At 38.9% G+C, this 20,780-nt stretch overlaps 1 protein-coding gene across 3 annotated transcripts in view; it reads right to left on the bottom strand.

Annotated features, from left to right (window-relative positions):
* Positions 1-20,780, bottom strand: part of LOC122808938 — a 636,015-nt gene that overhangs the window by 523,225 nt on the left and 92,010 nt on the right. The window contains exon 1 of one of the 3 annotated variants that reach the window (XM_044080104.1): positions 18,355-18,452. The exons of the other annotated variants lie outside the window; for them this stretch is intronic. The gene's annotated coding sequence lies outside the window, so the exon portion shown is untranslated. Of the gene's footprint in view, positions 1-18,354; positions 18,453-20,780 lie in introns of those variants that run through there. 3 annotated transcript variants of the gene reach the window in all.

Below are 20,780 nucleotides of genomic sequence, written 5' to 3'. Positions count from 1 at the left end.
CCTCACTTCATGTTCTCTTTCTACATGTTCTGATGTTTTCATCCACTTCTGCCTGCACTATTACCCTTTCCATCCAGTTCTGCCTGCACTATTACCTTTTCCATCCAGTTCTGCCTGCACTATTACCCTTTCCATCCAGTTCTGCCTGCACTATTACCCTTTCCATCCAGTTCTGCCTGCACTATTACCCTTTCCATCCAGTTCTGCCTGCACTATTACCCTTTCCATCCAGTTCTGCCTGCACTATTACCCTTTCCATCCAGTTCTGCCTGCACTATTACCCTTTCCATCCAGTTCTGCCTGCACTATTACCCTTTCCATCCAGTTCTGCCTGCACTATTACCCTTTCCTCCTTATTTTCATGATGAACTGCCTTGCCCCTGACTGTTCATACTATAGTTATGATGGGCATCATAGATTCATAGGCTGTTACTAGACATATAATCCAGGAGATAATTGGGGAACCTTGTCCAATATCTCCAAGCACTGCCTGCTTAAGTGACTTGCTTTGAGACACACAATAGACAAACAGAGGCTGAGAGAATTAAATCCTGCTCTACTGGAATCAACTAATTTACAAGTTGTATCCTTAACCCTCTACACTATGTGCCATGATCCTGTTGTGATTATGAGTGCTTACAGTGTTGGACATGAAACCTCAAAAATGCTACTTCCTCATGTTACATAACTTCCATAGAATGACTTGTCCAGCAGCGCAGCTACCACCGACAGTGTGACTGTAATACTGTGCTATCCAGCTCTGCTCACAGCATGATGGTGCTATGTCTAAATTCATGCATTGCTAGCAAACATCAGGCCATGTCGTCCTACATAACAAATGATACTTAGTGCTACACTGCAGCATTATAAAACTTTCTGAATAACACTCCTGTATTAGGCTACATCTGGACATGTGATACAATGTAAACAAATGCAACTCTAAATCTACTTACTCCCTGTGTATTCTGTTTATCATGCAACATAAATACATAGTATATTCAATTTACATGCATTCAAATCAAGTTGTAAGCATTGTTTTCAGTGTACAGCTGAACTATAGGATGCTTAATATAGATTATATGTATTCTTTTCAGAATAGCTCTATGTGTATTATCTGTGTGTTGTGACTTGTGCCATGCTAGAAAGGGATCATTTGTCCAGCCTATGTGTCCAGTTTAGAAATAGATTGGCAGATATAAACACAGCTAGATAGATACATACGTACATACATCACTAGATAGAGCAATAGAGAGATTAATTAATTAATTAATCTACCCACACACAGAGATGGTGTTGCTATTCTTACCTTCCACAAGGCTAACAGCCCCTCTACTGCCACAGGACATGAGTATATGTAGTCAAAAGAGAGCATGCACTGTTTTCATTGCACTCCCCAAAGAGCTCAGTGGGGCTGTTTTTTAATCATTCTGCTATGCTATTCTAATCCCAGTAACATGTTCTTTGGAAATGCACATGGCAGACTAGATTTGGTCACGCACCTGGCCTGCCTCATTTCCATGCTGCTTTCGCTAGTAAGACCAGGGTGACGTATTAGACTTGAGCCTTCTTATTACGGTCGCGCAACACTAGTCTCTGGATCAGAATCAGCATCACATGTAGCAAACATGCAGAAAACAGGCTGGCTCACTGGGATATGGGTTTCTGACTCCTGGCCAATAACTTAAATAAGACATTTGGTATAATTTTTTAAACTGATTTAAGATTGGAGTCCAATATACTAATCAAATAATCAATATTATTAGCTGTTTATTAAATCAGGACTAAACAACTGTTGGCTAAGCATGACCTAATCTTAACCCCTTGCCATTTTACAAAGAATAAACACTTTCTATATGTTATGAATTCTTGACAATATGGTTTATATGGACAGCAACCAAATGCATTGAATTTATTTAATTGTTTAATTTTATTCTTTTAAATTTGTTGAACAGAGTGGAACACTAATCCACACGATCCTAGCTCAAGCTCTGTAGATAGTTGACCCAGACGAAACAATTCACAATCATAAGTATTCCAGGTCCTTAATGTGTTCCAATGGACACAAAGTTTGTGAGAATAATGGTAATCCCTTTGTCTCTCTTAAACCTGTGCCACTAAATCCTTATGTCTCTTCCGTGGCATCATAATGGTACTGATATCTACACATTCTCATGTGGTACTAACAGTGGGTGTTAGTAACAATAATGGTAATCCCTTTGTCTCTCTTAAACCTGTGCCACTAAATCCTTATGTCTCTTCCATGGCATCATAATGGTACTGATATCTACACATTCTCATGTGGTACTAACAGTGGGTGTTAGTAAGAATAATGGTAATCCCTTTGTCTCTCTTAAACCTGTGCCACTAAATCCTTATGTCTCTTCCGTGGCATCATAATGGTACTGATATCTACACATACTCATGTGGTACTAACAGTGGGTGTTAGTAAGAATAATGGTAATCCCTTTGTCTCTCTTAAACCTGTGCCACTAAATCCTTATGTCTCTTCTGTGACAGCATAATGGTACTGATATCTACATATTCTCATGTGGTAATAACAGTGGGTGTCTTCTTGCCTTCTAAAACAAGGCATGAAAATTGCATCAAACAGCCTTCTTTTTGAAGTTAGCAAGCAGCTATGACTGCCTAATTTTGCCACCCTGGAGGAAATTTCTGAAAAGGTCTAACCCCATTTCTGTCCTGCTCAGACAAACAGCTATGTTGTACAGGTTAATATTTCTCATTTACAAGATATAATAAAATGAAGTAGTGGTAGCACTAAATGATAAAACAGTCAGAATTGCCTGTTGGAATAAATGTCTTACCATGATGAATATATTTCTGCTGCTCAAAAACAATAAATAAAAGAAAATGTCTGAAAGGCCCATAACACAAAATTCAAGTGATCTGCAGGATAACTTCCCCAGTTATAAGCATACCTCTCAACTGTCCAGATTTTTGCAGAATGTCTTGCTTGTTTAATCATATTTTTGGCCTGTTCCTCATAAAATTGTGATTTCCTACCAAATCACTGAGGAATGAAATCCCTAAGTAATTCTATACATTTGAGTTTTGCACTTTATACCCTTCAGAAAATGCATGTTAATGCAAAACTTGTTATTCTAACAACCTTCTAGGCTTATAAGTGCAATATTTAAAATGTGATGCTATTTCCGGCCTTTGACTCCCCAGTATTGTAACTTTGTCCAGATTTATTGTGCTAAGAGGTTGACAGGTATGGTTCTGAGCCTTACCTCAAAGGGTGCGTCAGGTGGTGGTGGTGGTGTGGAATACAAATGCTAATTACCAAAAACAAGCAGCTGAAAATATTCTGTAAACTAAGACCTCCGGTTAACAGAAAAAAAATTACAAGAGTAGCAAGAACTATCTTGCCCACATAATCTTTTACAGCCGTTGAGTTCTCCTGGCTTATCCAGTACGATCTTTGTGGGGTTTTTTTCTTTTTTTGCTTGCGTAAGCAGTAACACCCAACCACTTCCTTTTTCCTGTCTCTCAGCTTGACTGCCTTTTGAATGGTTATGCACTTTGTACCTTCAATGCAATGTTTCATATGTGGCCAGGCAGCCACTTTTTTAATCTTTTAAGTACTTTTACAACTCCACAAATACAGATCATTGGTACCAATGTTAATTTATAATAAATAATCTTCAAAGAGATTGCAGGTCTCACACCAGCATAATTCATTCAAAAACAAGTATTTATAGCCCTTTTAAAGATTACTTATAGAGCAAGCTATCATATATAATTGTGATATACTGTATATACATATTTATATATGATTACTTAGTCAATGGTCATCATATTTTTTGGTTGACAATCAATACAGTAACCAAAACATGTCAGCCAATCATTAAATTGCTCACACAACACATCAACTCACAGTACATTGAAAAAGGATACTCGAGTACATTCAGCTCAAGTTTGTCTGAATACTAGCAGTTTTATGGGATCTTTTTTTAAGCTGTAGGTTAGAGTTAGGAGAAATGTTAGGGATAATGCATATAATGAGACAGAGCAGGAGTTTAGCAATGCGTGTTAACCCTAACGCTACCCCTGCTCATAACCCTAACCCGTATCTTAAATTTAAAAACAAAAACCTTCCCATAACACTACCACTACACTCACCGCACACATGCATACAAACACACAGATACACTAAGTCTCTCCTATAACCACACCCTAAGCGTAAGCTCACACACATATACACATACACAGGTATGCAGGCATACTTAATCTATCCATTTGCCTAACTCTTACTCTAACGCTAACCCACACACTTTCGCAAACTCACACACACATGCACACACACACACACACACACACACACACACACACACACACACACACACACACACACACACACACACACACAAACACACACACTTAATCTATCCCCTTACCTAGCCCTTAATCAAACACTAACTCACACACTTTCGCAAACTGTCTCATGCACACAAACACACAAACACACATACGCACACACACACACACACACACACACACACACACACACACACACACACACACACACACACACACACACACACACACACACACACACACACACACACACACACACACACACACACACACACACACACACACACACACACACACACACACACACACACACACACACACACGCACACACACACACACGCACACACATGCACACACACACACACACACACACACACACACACACACACACACACACACACACACACACACACGTGCGCACACACACAAGAACATGCACATAGTACATCTCCCACTTACCCATTCCAATGAAACCCACACTCAGCAAAAAGTCTGTTTGCTAAATCAAATGTTTGGGCAACAAACACTGCATTTCCACCAGTAAACTAAAGCAATCATTGACCAAATGGAAGCCATATATGGCCTATATGGTAATATAAATATAAATATAAATGTATATATATATATATATATATATATATATGAAAAATTATAGTGAAAGTCCCTTGTTGTATTCAAACAGGTAACCCAAAAAGCAGCAAGCAGTTGAAGATGTTCTCAAAGGTATATTAGCAACAAAGAAATTAGGTGTATTCAGCAACAATGAAATTAATCCAAAGTATTCACATAGATGAATTTCTTAAAATCACCAGCAGTTTATTAATAAAACAAGACAGGACGTAAGCGCTTTCGCGGAATCACAATCCGCTTCTTCAGACGTTAAAAATCTTACAAAAAAACACTGTTTAAATACAATGCATCATGGTATAATCTATTAAACAATTAATCAATTAACCTCAGTTAATGTGTAACTACTAGAGCTAAGCATCAAGTAAAAAATCAATCAAACAGTATATCACTGAAAGCTTACTTTCAGTTTCTTAAAAATAGTATAATATAATATGGTGTACTAATATAATAAAATAATTATACAGATACCTATATACATGTAGATACAGCAGATGGGGGCAAGTTATCTCAATTTCCTAGCATTTAGAGCTGGTTTTATAGATATTGTGTCATTCAAACCCCTCCCTCTGTTTGCTCCTAATCTTAGAATCCATTTCAACTCTGCATTTTCAGTGTCATTGATAATGTTACCTAAGCGATTATTATGTGGTTGTATATGTAAAATCTGAAATAAAAACGAATGTTCAGGTCCTTCCTGAATGACATGTTTTGCTATAGCACTGTATTCTTCTCTTCTACGAATACTGTAAACGTGGTCTCTTATCCTTTCTCGAAGAGACCTATTGGTCTTCCCTATATAGTAGGAGAAACATACAGTGCAATGGCCCACATATACAACATTTCTACTATTACAGTTCCCCTGACATCTAAGCTCCCATAAATGTCCTGTATCAGGATGCTCAAAGTATCTCGATTCATCAATATAGGAACAAAAAGCACAGTTTCCACATTTATTGGTACTAAAAAATATTGTCTCAGATACTCTTGCTTCACTGTTCTTGTAACAAAGTGACTGTTTTAATGTTTTATTGTTTTTGAAAGTGAATCTAGGTGTATCTCCCACCAACTTATGTGTCTGTTCATCTACTAATAGAATGTGCCAATTATCATGCACAATATTCTGTATTTGTGAGATGTTACTACAATAGGGTATTATTATGGAAGGAGTAGTATCTACCTGCTTATTGTTCCTAGACCCTTCTATCACTGAAGAGAAGAATGGTTTAGCTCTCGTTTTCCTAAGGTTACCCATTTGTGCATAAACTTTATTAATTTCCAACTCTTCATACCCTCTGTTCATGAAACCTTGTTTAAGCTCTACTAGTTCACTGTTAAAACTAGTGTCTTCACAACAGAGCCTTGAAATTCTCATGGCTTGTCCCTTAGTAATGTTAAACGCAGGTTGAGAGAAACGTCAGCAACTACTCTCAATGTCACTTCGACTTATGGTGCTGATAACGTTGTAGAAATGCCCTCGTCACCACAAGCAGCAATATCTACTTATTCAACACCAAAAGAGGCCCCAGTGGACCTAAAGACAAGTGATGAAGTGGATGTTACCACACGTCTCCAACCAGACGTAAGGCGCAAAATTCTGAATGAAGCTACGCATTCGCTTGATGCTTCGGCTTTTCCTCTACCGTACAAAGCAATGAGGAAGAAATCAATAGATGGCGAACCACAGAGAGGACAGAAACGAAAGGAGATGTCGATAGCTCCACAAGTCCGCACCATCAAGAAAATGTGGACAAACGAAGCCTAGTTTGGAATTTATCCAAACGCAAACTTACTAATAGTGAGTACGAACTTTTGAGTAAAGGCTTAGGGTTTATACCCACAGCACGCATTGACACCAGTGACATTATGTTGTCTATACGAATGTTTGTACGAGACATTACCTTAAAACTAGCTATGGGTCAAGATAAGACCAGTAGTAATGATAAATTTAAAAAGAAAAGTAATTTTATTCCAGTAGCCCCTCCACATGTTGACACATTTCTAAGGGCTATTGAGAAATCAGTATATGAAGACACGTCACTGATGGAACGCAGTAAATATAGTAATTTAACTCATGCTGAATTAGAAGCTTTTAAATGTTTACAAAATGACAATGGTATCACTATTAGGCCATGTGATAAAGGTGGGCTTGTAGTAGTTTTAGACACAACCTACTACATAAATACAATGCAAGACATGCTAGGGACAGCTGCATATGAGGAAATTGCTTTTGATAATATCTGCAATTTATTGAAACGAATACATTCCTCTTTGTTAGAGTGTTTACAGTTGGGTATTATTACTAAAAAACTTTTTGATTACTTTAATATTGAGTATCCATTAGTTCCTAGACTCCATGGTTTGCCTAAGATTCATAAAGACCCTTTACGCCCTAAATTTCGCCCCATTGTGGCTGGTGCAGGATGGTCCACTGAAGCTATATCTATATACTTGGACCATGAACTGAAACTTATACTCTCTAGATATGTGAATGTTCTGAGAGATACAGAACAGTTTTTGAGAGAATTATATGAATTTAGTTTGAAAAACAATATTACTAAGGATTGGCACTTTATCACAATGGATGTCGAAGCACTGTTCACTTGTATTCCTAACACAACGGGGCTAAGAATACTCAGAAACTTGTTAGTAACTGACAATGGAATGGAGGTGGTAAAAGCAGATTTACTATGTTTTCTTTTAGAAATAGTACTTGATAACAACGTATTTCTTTTCAATAACAAGTACTATAAACAGAACATAGGTATAGCAATGGGTACTAGCTGCGCGAACACCTATGCTAACCTCATCATGGTTGCATGGGAGCAACACCATCTATTAGGTCACCAAAACGTTCTATTTTATAGACGTTTTGTTGACGACCTTTTTATTGTTTGGAATGGTAGCGCAGAAAGTTGCAACACTTTGCTTAACCATGTTAATTCTACCAGTGAATTTTTGAAATTCACTGCAAACTTTTCTAACTCAGAAATTAATTTCCTGGATGTCACTGTATATATAGAAAGTAATTCTTTGAAAACTAAACTGTATAGAAAACCCTGCTACCGCTTCTCCTTTTTACATCATGACAGCATGCATAATCCCAATTTGTTCAATAACATTATTAAGGGACAAGCCATGAGAATTTCAAGGCTCTGTTGTGAAGACACTACTTTTAACAGTGAACTAGTAGAGCTTAAACAAGGTTTCATGAACAGAGGGTATGAAGAGTTGGAAATTAATAAAGTTTATGCACAAATGGGTAACCTTAGGAAAACGAGAGCTAAACCATTCTTCTCTTCAGTGATAGAAGGGTCTAGGAACAATAAGCAGGTAGATACTACTCCTTCCATAATAATACCCTATTGTAGTAACATCTCACAAATACAGAATATTGTGCATGATAATTGGCACATTCTATTAGTAGATGAACAGACACATAAGTTGGTGGGAGATACACCTAGATTCACTTTTAAAACAATAAAACATTAAAACAGTCACTTTGTTACAAGAACAGTGAAGCAAGAGTATCTGAGACAATATTTTTTAGTACCAATAAATGTGGAAACTGTGCTTTTTGTTCCTATATTGATGAATCGAGATACTTTAAGCATCCTGATACAGGACATTTATGGGAGCTTAGATGTCAGGGGAACTGTAATAGTAGAAATGTTGTATATGTGGGCCATTGCACTGTATGTTTCTCCTACTATATAGGGAAGACCAATAGGTCTCTTCGAGAAAGGATAAGAGACCACGTTTACAGTATTCGTAGAAGAGAAGAATACAGTGCTATAGCAAAACATGTCATTCAGGAAGGACCTGAACATTCGTTTTTATTTCAGATTTTACATATACAACCACATAATAATCGCTTAGGTAACATTATCAATGACACTGAAAATGCAGAGTTGAAATGGATTCTAAGATTAGGAGCAAACAGAGGGAGGGGTTTGAATGACACAATATCTATAAAACCAGCTCTAAATGCTAGGAAATTGAGATAACTTGCCCCCATCTGCTGTATCTACATGTATATAGGTATCTGTATAATTATTTTATTATATTAGTACACCATATTATATTATACTATTTTTAATATACTGAAAGTAAGCTTTCAGTGATATACTGTTTGATTGATTTTTTACTTGATGCTTAGCTCTAGTAGTTACACATTAACTGAGCTTAATTGATTAATTGTTTAATAGATTATACCATGATGCATTGTATTTAAACAGTGTTTTTTTGTAAGATTTTTAACGTCTGAAGAAGCGGATTGTGATTCCGAAAGCTTTACGTCCTGTCTTGTTTTATTAATAAACTGCTGGTGATTTTAAGAAATTCATCTACGTGAATACTTTGGATTAATTTCATTGTTGCTGAATACACCTAATTTCTTTGTTGCTAATATACCTTTGAGAACATCTTCAACTGCTTGCTGCTTTTTGGGTTACCTGTTTGAATATATATATATATATATCTCAAGATATCCACAGCATATTTAAAAAATTTTGTGAGGGAAAAGTATGTAATATCCAAAGCACATTTGACTGAATGTTGAAATGACTGCACATCTTTTATAGTATTTGTAGATAGGAGTGTGCAGGAAAATGAATGTTTGACTGAAAATGTTGGAGTGGTTGGTATGTTTGTGCAAGTGTTGGCAGGTTAAGGTTAGGGTAAGAGTCAGATAAATGGAAGGATTTACAGCTTTGCATATTTAGTGTTGTTTGTGTTTCTTCTCCTTTTGTCTTGTGCAGTGTGTTAGGGGCAGGGGTGGAGTTAGTAATAGCTTTAGAGTTAACACACATGGGTAACATGGTACATGGAACAAAACCCTAATCCTACACAAAAATGACACTTGTTCTTGTTTCTGTAGTTGGGGTGGAAGATATAGGGTATTTTTAGCTGGATAGATCTATTAAATATTTTGTCATTCAATACTATGAGTTTTCAATGTTTTCTGCTTCCAGTGTCTTTCTTTAATAGATATTTTGAGGTTCGATGGTGTGAGTTTTAGATACTTCATTACATAAATTGCTATAGATATAGAGGTCCACTTTGTAATTTCGAAATACTGAAATCTCAAACTTCAGTATTTCGAAACCGCAAAGCCGAAAACCCAAACACAACTCACAAATTCAAAAACACACAACCACGAAATTCAAAATCCCGCACTTAGCTACACATGCAGTGCACACACAAACATACACAAATCTCTCCCCACCAATCAAACAAATGCATCTAAACTATATGCTGCGCCCCCCACACCCCCTGACTTATATATTCTAACTCTGAGATCGCACAAACAGAAACACAAATGACACTGACACACACACACACACACACACACACACACACACACACACACACACACACACACACACACACACACACACACACACACACTCACACACATCTTACAGTCCCTCAAACACATACATAACAGTCACAACACACATTAGACCCCTAACCAACATACTTACACACACAAACTTACCAAAATTAAACCCAAACATCCAAATACTGCACCACTGGAAGCAGAAATTCAAAATATCCGTGCTTTTGTATTTTGAATTTCGCACTTCTACCGGTTTCGGAAATGTGAGTATCATCATCATCATCACCATCATCCCCTTTTTCCCATTTACATGGGGTCGGGGTATCGTATTAACTGTCGCCAACTCTCTCGATTCAGTGCCACTCTCCTGCCTTCTTCAACACTCATGCCTGACTGTTGCAGATCTTCTTTCACACAATCCATCCACCTCTTTGCTGGACATTCTCGCTTCCTCTTACCTTCTTCCTGTTTGTCCCAAATCTCCCTCACCAGATTGTCTTCTGCTTTTATACACATGTGCCCATACTATCGTAATCTGTTTTCTTTGATCTTTTCTGCAATTGGAGCTACTTTGGCTTCTGCTCTTATGTCCTCATTTCTTCAACTGTCCCGCAGTGTGCATCCTACCACCTTTCTCAGGCACTTCATTTCCATCACCTCTAGCTTCTTCAACTGTTCTGTCTTTACTGCCCAGGTTTCTGTACCATACAGTAGTACTGGTCGCACCACTGTCTTGTACATCTTACTTTTCAGCTTCTTTGGCATTCTTCTGTCATATACTTCACCTGATACTCTATGCCAGTTGGCTGCAGCCCTTCTGATTCTAGCTTTGACCTCTTCATTCAGGCTACCCTTCTCCTCAACCACCCCTCCCAGATACCTGAAGCTGTTTACCTGTTCCACTATCTTCCCATCTATCTCTATTCTCAGCTTCTTCTTATTTCCCCAATCTGCTGCCATTACCACTGTCTTATCTGTGCTTAGTTTCATCCCGTGTGCCTTCAGATTTGCATTCCATTCTCCTATCCTTTGCTGAAGTTCTAGATCAGAGTCTGCCTGTACTGCCACATCTTCTGCATACAGCAGCTTTGTTGATCCGTCCCCTCCAACCTGTTTACTAATGTAGTCCATCACCAGTATGAACAGCAGTGGGATCAGAGCTGAACCCTGGTGTACACCCACTCCCACTGGGAACCCCTCAGTGAGGCCAAACACTGTTCGTACTTGAGTCACTGGGTCCTTGTACATAGCCTGTACTAATTCTACCAATGTTTCTGGGACTTCAAACCACCGTAGTACTGCCCAGATCAGCTTTCTTGGGACCTTGTCATATGCTTTCTCCAAGTCTAGGAAAGCCCAGTTTGACTCTCTCCTCTTCTCTAGTTTCTTCTCAAGTATCTGTCTCAATGCAAACATCGGGTCAATTATGCTGCATCCTGATCTGAATCCAAACTGTTCATCTCCCATCTTACATTCTACTATTCTGCGTATCCATTTATCAATCACCCTCTCCAGAACTTTCATGCAATTTGGTAGGAGTTTGATGCCTCTGTACTGTCCACAGTTGTGGATGTCCCCTTTGTTCTTGTACACTGGCACGAGTATGCTTATTCTCCAGTCATCTGGAATACGCCTTTCTCTCCACACTGCAATTAGTACCATCAGGAGCCATTTCTCCCCTAGCTCACCCAACATCTTTATCATATCTGCTGTGACCTCATCTGAGCCTGCTGCTTTCCCTGACTTCATTTTCCTTAGTGCTGCTCTTACTTCTTCTAAGCTGGGCTCCTCTTCTACTCTCACTGTAGGCTGTTTCTGGGGCAATACTGCTTCTATGGGGTTTTCTTCATTAAGAAGCTGCTGGAAATACTCCTTCCATCTGCCTTTGATGTCCTGTGGGCTGGTAAGCAGGTTGTTGCTGGAATCCCTTATGAAGGGTGTCTGACTATCTTCTTTATCTTTCTGTCTTTGCCTTGCAACCTGGTATAGTTTCTTTGTGCCCCTTACTGAGTCACTTTCCAGAAGTTGATAGAGTGCCTCTGATGCCCTATTCTTTGCTATTGCAACTTCTTTCTTAGTTTCTTTGTTAGCCAACCAGTAGTCCTTCCTAGCTTGGTCAGTCTTTTCAATCTCCCACTTCTTCCTGCACTCCTTCTTTCTTTTGATTACTTCCTGCACTTCTGCATTCCACCACCAGCTTTCCTTATGTACCTTATTTCCATACCTGGCTCGGCCACATATCTTTTCTGTAGTCCTAACACATGCTGTTTTGAGGCGCTGCCACTCTTCTTCAGCTCCACCTATTTCCTGTGAGTATGCGGCTTTGTAAGTTTGAACTACTGAAATTTCAGAGTTCAGTATTTCATATTTACAAAGTGGACCCAGATATAGATATAGATATTGATATAATATATATAGATATCACTATGCAGATTACTAATAATGGTGGATAAAACAAAAAAGCGGCGTCATAAGCAAAAAATTAATAGCTGACATAACACATGCATCTGCAACAAAAACTATGTACAACAGGTGTGTACAGGTTCAAGAGGAGAGGAATCTTCAAGTGCTTATTGGAGTTTGAAGACAATCAGAGTTAGGCCAGATATTCTAACCTGAGATTGACCAGCAGTGTGTGCAGTAGAAATGTGTTTTCTTTATTCTTTATTGCATGATATCTTTCTAAGGTCAGATAAGAGACAAATGTATTTATGGGCTATTAGGTTATGTGCATTACATACTATGTTGATATATTATATTTTTACTTCTTACTGAAACTGTACTTTATTTTTGCACTCTATAATTCCCTGCATATATCCACTCTATGTTGTATCAACAGTCTTCTACAAGGTGAGTCCTGTGAATTTCTATTGATCTGTAATTTGTTTTAGAGTATCAAAGAAATAATATGGAGACACTATTTATTGTTCTCAGGGATGGAAACATTAGCATGGAAATACAGTATATAAGAAATAATAGTTCCAGTAAGTGTTCTTGGGCCCCTGTATATGTTAAGAAGATGTCTCAATGTCTTGTCAAAAGAGTTGTATTTTCTGGCAATCAAGAGATCCCTTTAATATCACCAAATAAAGGGAATATCAATACAGAAAATCCTTGCAAGCTCAAATTTGTGAAGGCAAAATATTTATGATCATAACCCAGATACCACAAATGACACATAGCCCACAAACTCAGTGTGCCACTCCACCACAGCCCATAAGGCATAACAACGTACCCAACACTCTAGTCATAGGTGACTCTATAGTCAGACACACTGATGTTCCACTCACCAGGCTAAACAAGGAGAAAGTTACCGTCAGCTGCCTGTCGGGTGCCAGGATCTGCCACATAATGCATGCACTCAGGTCACTCCACAACAAGTACAAATATGACTCTGTCATTGTCCATGTTGGTGTGAATGACCTGAGACGTACCTCCCTTGACTACATGAAAAAAGACATGGAGGAGCTGTCCGATCTTGTAGCCCAGGCAGGTATGACCCTAGCCCTGAGTAGCATCCTGCCATCACCCAGAATGATACCACAGTACAAGGACAAAATGATTGACTTCAACAATTGGCTAAGCTTCTGGTGTCATTCTAAGGGGATCCAGTATCTGTCTGCCTGGGATGACATGATTGACAAACCAGGATGCTTTGCCAGAGATGGCCTGCACCTGTCGCCCCTGGGATTCCGGATACTGGCTAAGGCTCTAGCCATCCCTCTAGTGCCTTTTTTAGGCAAGGTTCAAATGGCAAATTCACCACAGTAACAGGTACAAGCAAGCAGAATCTGAGGGTATTGCTACTCGATGCTAAAAGTCTAAACTTCAAAATGCACTCACTCGAGGCACTCCTTAAAATGGAGAACATCGACATCTGTACAGTGACAGAGACCTGGTTCAAGGCTCCAGAGAGTACCCCTGCATTACCAGGCTATAATTCATACCACACCTTTCGGCCACCTAACCTGAACCGAAACACTAAAGGTGGAGGTGTGTCTATATTCATTAAGGATATCCACACCTCCAGGTTAGTTGCTCAGCATAATGCATCCGAGATTATCCAAGTGCAACTAACTCTGGGCAAGACCGCAATCCAAATTGTAGCTTGCTACTGATCCCTCACCATGCCCCAGGATTCCCACTCCTCATTTCTTGATACACTGGAAAATATTGGGGTACAACCTAACACCCTAATAATGGGCGATTTCAACTACCCCACCATTAACTGGGAAAACTACTCATGTACCAACTCTTGTGCTCAACGTTTTCTGGAATTCATAAATTCCAATGCCTTGGATTAACTTATCCACACCCCCATCAGGGGCAGCAATATCCTAGATCTGTTTATTACCAACATGGGCGACCGGTGTTCCACACCAGAGGTCAATTCCTCATTGGTCAGATCCGACCACAAGCTAATCACCCTAGACATCCACATCCCTCCCCCACCCCCCATTAGGGAAACCACCGTAAAAAAATTTCTCCAAAGCCAACTTCACGCTTCTTAAGACAGAAGTGACAAACTTCACGACACCCATGCTGATGGCCAATAGAGGTATGACCTCTGAATCCTACACAAATGCACTTTATAAGCACTTACATGAGTGCATGGATCGTGCAATCCCTAACAGAACCAAGATGCTATCCCCCCAAAAAAGGAAGCCAATCTGGTGGTCCCCTGCCATAAACAAACTCTATAACAGGAGAAATAAACTGTTGCAAAAAAGAGTAAAATCCCATGATTGGAGGAACTCCTTTGTCAGCCTCAGTAAGAAACTAAGATCCCTCATAAAATCCTACAAAGCTAGTTACAAAAACAAAATTGCCACTGACTCTAAAAACAACCACAAAGCATTCTATAGCTATGTCAAGAATCTCAATGGCAACACTCAGATCTGCTCTGAGTTATAGCACAATGGCACTAAATATACAGAACCAACTGATATTGCCAACATCCTGGCAGATAGGTTCAGTGCTAACTTTACTCCCCTCTCATACCCTAAAGGGCCCATCTCTATACTGGAAGAATGCAAATTTCCTGTAATCATGACTGCACAGGTAAAAAACACACTCTCCAAAGCCAAGAACACAGCATCCATGGGACCTGACAACATCCCAGGCTGCATTCTACATGGACTACAGAACGAATTGGCACCCCACCTAAGTACCATGTTCAATCATAGCCTCACCTCAGGCTATGTGCCCATTGAATAGTGCACAGCGACAGTAATCCCACTCCAAATAGGGGGAGCCACCACAGACCCTGGAAACTACTGCCCCATTAGCCTGGTGAGCCTGGTCTGTAAGGCTATGGAACATATCATCATGGAACTTATAAACTATGACATTGGTAATCTCCAAACTCAGGACCCCACCCAGTTTGGGTTTGTAAAAGGCAGATCATGTCTCCTACACCTGATAAGACTTCTTTGAAGTGGTCACCAAAGCCGTAGATGAGGGTAAGGTGGTTCACAAAGCCTATCTAGATCTCGCCAAGGCTTACGACACCATCCCCCACTCTGGAATTATAGATAAACTCACTAAACTAGGTATAAATCCCTATGTCACAAGATGGGTTGCCAACTAGCTCACTGATAGAACCCACACTGTGAAAGTAGCAGACTCCAAATCCAACTTCAGACCAGTGACAAGTGGAGTACCACAGGGTTCAGTCCTGGGTCCTTTCCTGTTTGGTATCTACTTCTCTGAAGTACAGGCTAACACAGAAGGTCTTTGGCTAATGAAGTTCACAGATGACTGCAAACTAGGAGCCATAATCAAAACTCCAAAAGATGTGGACATCCTACAAAAGGGCCTCGCTGAGACAGATGCCTGGTGTCAAAGCCATGGCCTCAAGCTCAATGCCAAAAAGTGCATTGTCATCCCTTTTGGTAAAAACTCTGTACCCATGAACTACCACATAGGCAGTAGTCTACTTAACACCGAAAGTGTGATAAGAGACCTTGGGACACAGGTGGACAGTAGTCTCTCCTTTGATAATCACATCGCCACAGTAGTCAGGAAATCCTTCTATGTGGCACACCTCATCACAAAAGGTTTCTCATCCAGGAAAAAAGAGGTCATTGTTCCCCTCTACTCGTCACCCATTAGACCCATTATAGAGTACAATGCCTCTTTTGGTATGTACCTCACAAGACATCTACAACAACTTGAAAGGATGCAGAAATACCTCACAAAGAGGATTACCGGCCTCAAACAGATGCCCTACACAGACCATCTCAAAAAACTGCAGCTTTACTCCGTCACATATCGCCTGCTCAGAGGCAATCTCTGCCTAACACACAAAGCTATGTCAAACCCAGAGCTTTTGGACATGCTCCACTTAAAGAAATCCCAATCCCTCCGAGCTACACACTCTAGAGACCTAAACCTTGTCACCACAATGAACAGAACATGCTGGAGGGATAGATTCCTGTCCCAGAGACTTCCCATACTCTGGAACAAACTACCTATCTATATCAAACAAAGCTCCTCATTAGCACTCTTCAAGAAAAATCTTGATGATTGGATGGGAGATAGGAAATTCACCCCGAGGATCACTTCTGTGGCTCTGCTCGACAGTGGCACAGGAAAATAATTTTCTTGGGTGGCGAAAGCCAGGGTACCTTTTGGCTAGGCTTATATAGGCCCTAGGGCCAATAGCCTAGTACTTACTTATGAGCCTATGAGCCTATTAAGAGTGTACCGGAAATCAAGAAGCTGAGAACAATAAAGGAGGAATCCTAGAAAACTAGTGACTTTAAGTCAGCTCTGCATCTATTTGGTAGCAGTGTATTTTTGCTGTATGCTCTTAAGACTAGTCTGCCCTCATATAATAATCAGTGCTCAGTGGTGTGAATCATGAGACCATAGCCCTGACCATTGCATGTAAATTGAAGGAACTGGTGTGGATTGACAGTCCATAGTCCCAGTCATCACACATTAATAGCTGGTGTTGGATGGTTACGAAGCTCATGCTTTCACAGTCACTCAGCAGTGCTATTTTATACCTTACTAAATGTTTTTCCCAGTTAATACATGTTGAAATTTTCATCTAAATGTGATCTAAATTTTCAGCAGCTTTATTTGCATTTTATGAAAAGGTGCAGTTATGTGCATTTGTTGAAATAATGCTAAATCAGTATTTTCAAAAGCAGCTTTATTCATGTTTTACTGACCTTCTTGTAATATCATCATGCTTATAGTTTCTGTGGTAAAACTGTTCATTGCTATACTTTGTCTCTCTTTTTTTGTTATAGATGCTATGAAGGTAACTGCAGAACCTACTCTCACTGCATAGCAGAGTTTGTAGAGTGAGAAATATCTGCCAGTGAGATTTTAAAGGCTGTGTGAGAGAAGGAATATGTGACTGATTGTGTGGTCTAGGATGCCTGTATTAGGTTTGTCCCATGCATGGGAATGTGTTATATACGTGTAACTAGCCATTGAATTAATTTGTTTTCCTTTAATTTATAAACGACTGTCATTGAACATCACTTACACTATTTACCAGTGCATTCATAATGGAAATAAACAAATCAAAGGCATACACGTTCTCTTAAAAACCCTGTAGTACAGAACCAATTGCTAAACTAAATGTATCATTAATTTTATAGCTGGTGTTAGAAGAATATGTATTAATATATATGTTTAGTGCGTATTAGAAGCTAAAAGGGTTAACACATTTCATTCTATTTTATGTACAGCTCAATTCTGTATGAGATTATAAGATGCTTTTCAAACTGCAGTATGCTTTCTAAAATTGCAAGATGCTCTCTGACCTAGTATTTGCTAGCACAGCAAAATTCATGTTTATGCCTTTTGGAAATGTACTGAGAAGCAGGTGATTATCTGCTAGGTCAGGAAAATGAATGAATAGAACAATACTGTTTTCTATAATGTGATTGAATATGAACAATCAGCCCTGTTCGTGTTATGAGAACATGCACAGCTGCGGAACAGAAGAAATACATCAGACAAAGACTGCTTGAAGAAATGAACTGTAATCAGTACTTGCTTTGTGCTCGAATTAGCCATAGTACCTTGAATGGTAACACTGCATAGTGAGAAGCTGTATCTGACCGGTGGTCGTCAAGGCCACGTTGTTTTTCTTAGGAAGTTTTTTTGTAAACTTGATATGCCAGCAGAAAATCATGGACAAACAGCTGCTGAGAAATAATATTGAAAGAACTTGTGATTTATTACGTCAGCTTAGTAGGCAATACCTTGTAAGAAATGTATAAAAATAGTTTCACTTCCTGATTCTAGTTAGACAAACTCTGTATTAGCACGTTTTTGTCTCCTTGCTGCAAGATTAAAGTGCCTTAACCTGAACCTGCCGTGTGTTGATCATTTTGAAGTTATTTTTCCTTTGACAGCTGGTAACCTACTAATACAAAACACCACCATCAAAACCAACTACTGCCAACACATACATACTACAAACACCACACCATGACACAAGTGTGTCAATCACATCAAAAAGACTAACCCACCAAAGATATACGAACAGAACTAAATGTTACACATACACCTCACATACCAGAAAACAAATTCCTTTATGTGGCTTTGCCCCTATGTTGCACGATGAGGGAGCCCCTGCCACAACCTTACTTATTTACACCTGTCTTTTTCAAAAGTACCTAGGTAGGTATCTCTGAAGCTTTTGCGCAACACATGACCCAGATTAGATAGAGGTCATCATTACACCATATAAAATGGCATAATTTGTGAAACAGTGTAGGCAATTAGTCAAGACCCAGGCCAATGCCCTATACAATTTAGATATGTAATTGAACCGGGTTGTAAGGCAAATCAGCTGATGGAGATTCGTAGTTATATATAGAATGATATTAGACGATACTGAATGGCAGTCCAGGTGAATACACCTAGCAGAACCTTTCACAGTGAAGATTTTCAGAATTTCATTGAAAGATTTCAGGGAGAAACTTCATGTCATAATGAGACATGATGTATGTACAGTCAGTGTGATATTTTTTTTTTTTTTCTGATCTTGCCAGGTAGCCATCAATGAATGTGGTATGCACTTATTTATGTATGGATTATTTATTTTTATTTATTGGCATACAGCACTGACAAATATAAATACATTGCATATTCTATTTATATGCATTCAGAACAAAGAATAAACACTTTCTATACGTACTGACTACTTGACAATATGGATTATATTGACAGCAACTAAATGCATTTTATTTATTTATTTATTTATTTATTTGTTTAATTTTATTCTTTTAAATTTGTTGAACAGAGTGGAACACTGATCCACGCGATCCTAGTTCAGGCTCTGTAGATAGTGGACCCAGACAAGAAGCAATTCACAATCATAAGTATTTCATATCCTTAACATGCTCAAACTGACACAAAGTTAGTAAGAATAATGGTAATCCATTTGTCTCTCTTAAACCTGTGCCACTAAATCCTTATGTCTCTTCCATGGCATCATAATGGTACTGATATCTACACATTCTCATGTGGTACTAACAGTGGGTGTCTATTTGCCTTCTAAAACAAGACATGAATATGACATCAAACAGCCTTCTTTTTGAAGTTAGCAAGCAGCTATGAGTGCCTAATTTTGCCATACTGGAGGAAATTTCTGAAAAGGTCTAACCCCATTTTCTGTCTTGCTCAGACAAACAGCTATGTTGGGCAGGTTAATATTTCTCATTTACAAGATATAATAAAATGAAGTAGTGGTAGCACTAAATGATAAAACAGTCAGAATTGCCTGTTGAAATAAATGTCTTACCATGATGAATATATTTCTGCTGCTCAAAAACAATAAATGAAAGAAAATGTCTGAAAGGCCCATAACACAAAATGCAAGTGATCTGCACGTTAACTTCCTCAGTTCTGAGCATACCTCAACTGTCCAGATTTTGCAGAATGTCTAGATTTTTGAATAATATTCTTGATCTGGTTCTCATAAAATTGTGATTTTCTAGCAAATCACTGAGAACTGAAATCACTAAGTAATTCTATACATTTGAGTTTTGCACTTTATACCCTTCAGAAAATGCATGCTAATGCAAAACCTGTTATTCTAACAACCTTCTAAGGTTATAAGTGCAATATTTAAAATCTGATGCTATTTCCGGCCTTTGACTCCCCAGTATTGTAACTTTATCCAGATTTATTGTGCTAAGAGGTTGACAGGTATGGTTCTGAGCCTTACCTCAAAGGGTGCGTCAGGTGGTGGTGGTGGTGTGGAATACAAATGCTAATTACCAAAAACATGCAGCTGAAAATATTCTGTAAACTAAGACCTCCAGTTAACAGAAAAAAAATTACCAGAGAAGGAAGAGCTAGCTGGCCCACTGTTGCAGCAGTGAAGAGATGCAAGCATAGAAGCATAATCCTTTATAGCAGTTGAGTTCTCCTGGCTTATCCAGTATGATCTTTGTGGGTTTTTTTTCCTTTTTTGCTTGAGTAAGCAGTAGTATCC

The sequence above is a fragment of the Protopterus annectens genome, chromosome 1.part1 (genome assembly GCF_019279795.1).
Source record: "Protopterus annectens isolate FY-2018-M chromosome 1.part1, PAN1.0, whole genome shotgun sequence".
Taxonomy (NCBI): domain Eukaryota; kingdom Metazoa; phylum Chordata; order Ceratodontiformes; family Protopteridae; genus Protopterus; species Protopterus annectens.
Note: the sequence above shows the minus strand (reverse complement) of the source record. Positions and strands in the feature narration are given on the sequence as shown.